This window comes from Ailuropoda melanoleuca, chromosome 11 (genome assembly GCF_002007445.2).
Source record: "Ailuropoda melanoleuca isolate Jingjing chromosome 11, ASM200744v2, whole genome shotgun sequence".
In the NCBI taxonomy this organism is placed as follows: Eukaryota; Metazoa; Chordata; class Mammalia; order Carnivora; family Ursidae; genus Ailuropoda; species Ailuropoda melanoleuca.
In genome coordinates, this window is record NC_048228.1 from 3,667,338 (window position 1) to 3,673,712 (window position 6,375).

Below are 6,375 nucleotides of genomic sequence, written 5' to 3' on the forward strand. Positions count from 1 at the left end.
GGGACCTGGGGGCTGCCCTTCCAAGAAGTGCCCGCATCTCAGCTCGGAAGCATCCCCTGGTCTCTTGTGAGCACAAGCCACAGACACCTGGGGTGGGGGAGGTCCTGTCGCCAGGACTCTGCTCCATCCCAGCCCTGCAGCAGGGGCTGAGACTCCGAGGGGCTGGCCGCACAGGGCCCCAATGCCCAGCTCCAGCCCTCCTGGTAGCAAGGACAGTGGGGACTTTGTTTCGCTTCGTTATCTGCTACATCCCCCCCGCCACATCATGCCTAGAAGAGCACGTGGCACATAGGAGGTGCTCAAAAATTACTGGAGAAAAGGAGGGGAGAGTGAAGGAGAGACAGAGTCAGGGAAAGAGGGAGGAGGAAAGACAGGGAGTCACGCATGGCACGATGCTGCTGAGGATGGAGGCTGGGGCTCTTCAGCCAAATCCCAGCACCCTGGAAAGTGCCACCCTAAGGCCATTCAGTCTTCTGCCACGCCCCCTGGCCAGACTCCCCAGAGCCCCCGGAGCCTGGCGCCAGGTTGCCCGGGGTAGACAGCCAGGAAAAGCTGTCGCATAAGCGAGTAGGTTGAACGAAGGAACCAGTGGATGTGGCCTTCTGCAGCTTGAGTGAGAGCCAGCAGGTGCAGGGCTCCCGATAAGGTACACTGCCCATGTCACTGCACAGAAAGGACACAGAGAGTGCCCAACACACACAGACGGTTCATAAACACTTGAGGAAGGAAACAGGCTCTGAGAACCGAGGTTGAGAGCCAACTCCGGGGAGGTGGGGGAGCAGGACAATGCCACAAGCTCTCCTGCTCCCCACAGGGCTGAGGACCCCAGGACAGCTCTCCTGCCCCCACAAGCTCTGGCCACTCTGACTGGGAGAGAGCCTGGGCCATCGGCCTAGTGCTGCGGAATGAACACACCCTCCAGCAGCCACGTCTAGGTGGGCTCCTCGGCTGTGTCTGCTCTCTGCGCCTGGGTCCGCACCACACATGGTGCACACGCTGAATAACTAAAGGGAGAACCAAGTGCCCAAGCAGAGAGCTGTGTGACCTCCTCCAGGAAGACACAGGCCCTGGGGGCCCCGCCTCTCCTCCCCCAGCCCCATGCCAGAGCTGCCCCAGGCTGGCAGTGGGCACGGCGAGCACCCCAGTCTGTCTCCCAGGACACGGTCTGGTTTGCTGAAAACGTTGTTTGTCTAGGGGCAGAGTTTCCACTGGAAGGCTTTCTGATGGGTTTGGTTTGGGATTTTAGAAAGATAAAAACGTTTTTTAAAAAGCAAACTGTCAGACTCCTTCCTATCTCTGTGCTTGCAGAGGGGTGGGGACTGTGCTGGCTCTCTGTCCCCCATGCTGTCTCCAGTTGGGAAGGGAGTCTCCCCGACCCTTGTCCACTCTGGCCGGCCAGCCCACAAACCTGGATCCCAGAACCTCTCTCATGCCCCAGAAATCCCCAGATTTCTGCAACTCCCTGTGGTTTCCATCCTCGGTCTCCCATCAACTCCTAGTGCTGGCTTCCAATGCCCTCTCCACCTCCCTGCCCCCCCTTCTCCTCTCATCTCTGGGATGGATCTCCCAGTCTTCAGCCCCACCAGGCCCCACACACCAGGCAGCTCGTATGTCAGGCTCGACTCGTTTCTCTGCCCAGGGCTTTCTCACCTAGAGTGGACGAGTGGAGCCAGCTAGAGGAGGGAGCAGCGAAGGTCCTCTGGCTGTCCAGCTACTTCTCAAAGGCTGGGCTTTCTGGAGGATTCTCCCGGGTAACAAAGCAATTAGAAGCACCCACCAGTCAAACGGGATGGATAAAATTTCCAGCATCAAGTATGACTCCACGCTTTAACTCTGGAGGCCGCAGGACCTGAACTTGCCTCCCCGTGCAAGGAGAATACCAGATGGCACGTACCACCCTTCAATAAGCTGGTGAGGCCCTGGACCAGCTCTGGCCGTGGAGGCCCCTGGACATGTCACTCCTTCCTCTGGGCTCCCTGCAGGCTGGAGCTCCCTGCAGGCTGGGCGTGCCTAGGAAGGATCCCAGTCATGTCAGGTCAGAGAAGTAACCCCCGTGGGCTTGAGGGCACATGAGTGGGCGGGTGTGACTTGGAACTGAGGAGATGGCCAGGGGTCCCCCCACTGCCCCAGGCAGGCTTCCAGGTGCCCCCTTCCTCTCTTCCACTCGGAGTCCTGCCTTGGGAGAGACCCTCACAGAGTGACACCCTCTGTGACATGCAGCTGACCTCCAGGAGAGCAGCCACAGCCCAGACAGCCAGGCCCCTGCTGCCCCTGACCACACTGCCGCTGGCCCTGACTCCTTTGAGGAGTAAGTGGCTTCCCATCTCCGGCTCCTTCACGGCCCGGCAGAGTCTCCTCTGTTTCTATCATCCCCGTGGCTGAAGGCCTTTGCGTGGTCTGGCTCTTTCCAGAGGCTGAAGCAATTTACCTGAATAATTTATTGGGCACAAAGGCGGAGGGAAATTTGGAATCCTGAGCCACCTCTTCCGAACAAATGCCACTTTGCAGCGTTCCCATTCCCGGGAGTCCCCAGCACTTAGCAGGGCTGGCGGCAGGGCCTGGGGGCAGGGGCTGGGGGTAGAGGCAGGGGAAGGAGAGGAAAGGGATGCTCTCCCTGGAGCCCACCCCCCACCTCCCACTGGTCCCCAATGACTTCATTCTAAAACAAAGGTAATGTTGGAAATTAATTCAAATGCGCTGTCGAAACAGTTATGTAAGCAGCTTACTTTTAAAGACCTGGACCAGAAACGCAACCTGGCGAAGGCTTACATAAGCCGGGGGATAATGAGCTGCTGGAATGGGCAGCCCTGTGCCGGCTTCCAGACCCTCAGTGGAGCTGTCGGCCGGCAGAGCCGGGCATTTGGGCACCAGCTGAGCCAGAGCAGGGGCGCACGGGGCCCCTACCAGGTCCCATCGCCCACCTGCGGACTCAAAGACCAGAAACATGCAAGACAGGAACGCGAGCTTCAGAGGAGACCGCTAGGGGCCTCCAGGCTTCAGGACCCGTGCTCTGCCCTCCACCTGCCTCCCAGCTCCAGCCCCTGCACCACCTGCCTCTTCCCCAGCAGAGAACTTCCCGCGGCACAGTTTCGTTCTCTGTGGGAACTGCCTTGCCAGGACTTCGCATGCTTGCCCTTGATTTCTTCCAGGTAGGACTAAACTGAACTCCTCTGACACCGTCGTATTCATCATTTCCAACGCAGAAAAGCAAAGCAAATGACCACTACCCATATGATCAACCTCCCTACTAATCAAAGAAATGGAAACTAAAATAAGATTCCTCTTCACCTCTCAGATTGATCAGATTTTTAAAATAAATTTCAATGATGCTATTCCAGGCAGTGAGGGTAGAGTAAGACAGGCACTCCCAATCACTGAGGACGGGCATGTAAATTGGCATAACCATCTGGAAAACAATCTGTCACTTTGTATCTATCAGCCAGGCTAGGCCAGGGTATGCTATAGAAAAAACAACAAAAAAAGTAATGGTTTATAACAAAGTCTTGATTCTCTCTCCTGCCACATGTCCAGAGCAGTTTGGTTGTTATGCTGGAGGGAAGAGTGGCGTGCGTGTTGTACTGTTCCTCGCTCCAGGACCCATGCTGATGAGGCAGAAAATACCTAGAATGTTGCTGGCACCTGTGGTGGAAGGGAAAGGAATGAACAAAACAGGAGCTGCCTCTCAACCTCTGCCCGGAGGTGACACACATCACTTTTGCTCGTATTTCTTTGGCCAAAGTAAACACATGCTTTGACTTCTAGCATAACTATGTGATAGAGAATGAATGGATGGATGGATGGATGGACGGACAGGTGGGTGGATGGATGGATGGAAGGATGGATATGTGGATGGATGGATACATAGGTGCATAGTGGAGGGACGGATGGATGCATGGATGGATGGATGGACAGACGGATGGGTGCATGCATGGATGCATGGATGGATGGATGGATGGATACATAGATGCAGAGTGGAGGCATGGATGGATGCACAGATGGATGGAAGGACAGATGCATGAAGGGATGAATGGATGGCCTGACAGATAGTTGATTGTTATATGGATAGATAGAGGCATACTCCATGAGAACATGGATTTTGTCTGGCTTTTCATGGCATTGGTTTTTATGTTTTGAACGGCACTTGACACACAGGACATTTTTTTTGAAGGAAGGGGTGACTGGATGGACGGATGGATGGATGGATGGGGGGAGGGAAAGAGGGAGGGATGCAGGGATGAGAGGTGAAAGAAAGAGCAACAACAAATGCAGGAGTGAGGACAGAACGAAAAGGCAAATCCATAAATGGAAAAATGGACCAGAGAGAAGGGATCCAATCTCTTAATGGATAGATGGTGTGACAGACACTAGTTTTTAATAGAAACCCAGGTATGCCCCCAAGGTATACATTTGAGGCATTTGGGGCACCTGGATCTTTGTTTTGTAATGTTAATTCTGGAGAAGGACTAAAAGACATAGAGCCAACTTTGAGAAAGAAGAGGAAGGACACTGCCTTCCCCCCCCTTCCTTCCTCCCTCCCTTCCTCCGGCCCTCCCTTCCAGGTCCACAAGAACACTGTGAACACCTGTTCTCGCCTGGCACCATGCCAGGCACCGAGAACACAAACATACTTCCACCCATCCAGATGCTCGCAGGTCAATGGAGGGAAAGAACAAGTAGACAGATCTTTATGACATTGAGAGATAAGTACAAGGATTGAGGTAAATCCAGAGAATGTCAGGACCCAGAGAACCGGCCTGTGAAAGTCCTGGGAGGTCAGGGAAGGCCACCGAGAACAGGTTGCCCCTGCACTGGGCCCTGAAAGATGACGGCGAGCTGAGCAGGGAAAACCCTGGGCAGCAGCTCACAGGGCAGGGGCTGCCAGGAGGAAAATGAGGCTCAGCACATGTGACAGTCAGGTGAGACCAGCTGCTTTGGTGGCGGCAGGTCTACTCCCTTCCCTGGACTGGGGGGCCATGGAGGGATAAAGGTCTTCAGAGACCCCAGCTGCTTATGGACACCCACTTACTCCCACGTGGCTGCAGCCTGAGGTCCAGCCTCCAGCTCAGCACTTTTCTCCAGCAGTGTCCAGAGCGAGAAGGTGGGGAGGGGGCCTGTCAGACCCTTCCATGAGATCTGCTTTCTCAACAGTGTCAGAGAAAACCTCCCTCCCTACCCCCGCCTCACACACAGAGACGTCTTTCCACCCTAGGAAGGGAGGCTGAGCTGAGACCTGGCACCGTCAGAGCCCCACGCCCTTTGGAGCCCCAGATCCAGGTGTGCAGGAGACTAGACAAGCCTGGACTCCCATTACCGGGGCCCCGGGTGTGTGTGTGTGTGTGTGTGTGTGTGTGTGTGTGTCACGTGTGTGATGTGTGTGCATACATGTTCTTTCTTTTTCTCTTTCTTTCGTTTGTCCATTGTATTTTGCACCGACTGCTCAGATGCTCTCAACTGGAAGAGTCCCAGCCGATCTGCGCCTGAAGCAGCCAGCCTGTTTTCCAGGAACTTCCAGAGCCGAAGGGTAGGACTGACGCTGAACGCTTCTGGAATTCAGAGCCCCCCCCCCAAGGTCAGCTCGGGCCTCGCAGCTCTCCTTCCAGCTCAGCACCTCCCCGACCTCCATCAGCCGAGGCCTGAGCGGAGTTCAGAATTCTGTCTCTGTCTGAGATGCCGCTCCAACGACCGGCTCAAGACATGGAGAGAGACAGAGACGCACGTGCAGACACACACTCACAGATGCTCCAGAGACTCGGGCAGGACCATCTACCGCCCAGCACGGCCCGCTCCCGGAAGCCGGGCTGGACGGGGGCCTTGAGGCCACGCTTGCATGGGGAAACCCGCATTTTCCCCCGACACTGGCCTGAGCACTCTAGGACAAAGCCTTTCCCAGGCTGCCAGGAGGCCCGTGGGAAGGGTTCTCAGCCTCCCTCTGTCCGCCCACCTGCCGACCCCGGGCCCCACAGGGGTGAGGTCTGGTAACAGCCAGACGCAAGAGCAGAGACCCACACAAAGACTCACACACATGTGTACATTCCAGGGAAGAAGTAAAATCCCCACTCCCGTTGCCATGGCGACTCAACTGGGAGCAGTGGCAGGAGCTTTAATTGGAAGTGCTTATTTGGCTGAAACCCCAGGAATAATCAACAGGAGATTAGGGACATTAAGAACCAGCAGGAGCCACACAGCGTCTTGGAGGAGGCGACAATGGGAAGGACAGTCCCTCTGAAAACCCCCGACAGGGACAGGAACTGTCGTTTCCATCTGCTCAGTGACACCACCATGCCAGGCCTGCACCAAGTGCTCCGCACACTTTATTTCCTTGAGCCCTCGAGCAACCTTGGGTTGTTTCTCCCACTTTACAGATGGGGAAACTGA

The 6,375-nt window shown here is 55.7% G+C and overlaps 1 long non-coding RNA gene across 1 annotated transcript; it reads left to right on the forward strand.

Moving 5' to 3' along the window:
* Positions 1 to 2,817: 2,817 nt before the first annotated feature.
* On the forward strand, positions 2,818 to 5,476 carry LOC109491217. Its single transcript, XR_002144559.1, has 3 exons — positions 2,818 to 3,149; positions 3,532 to 3,699; positions 5,442 to 5,476. It is a non-coding gene; the product is annotated as an uncharacterized LOC109491217 (long non-coding RNA).
* The last annotated feature ends 899 nt before the right edge of the window (positions 5,477 to 6,375 follow it).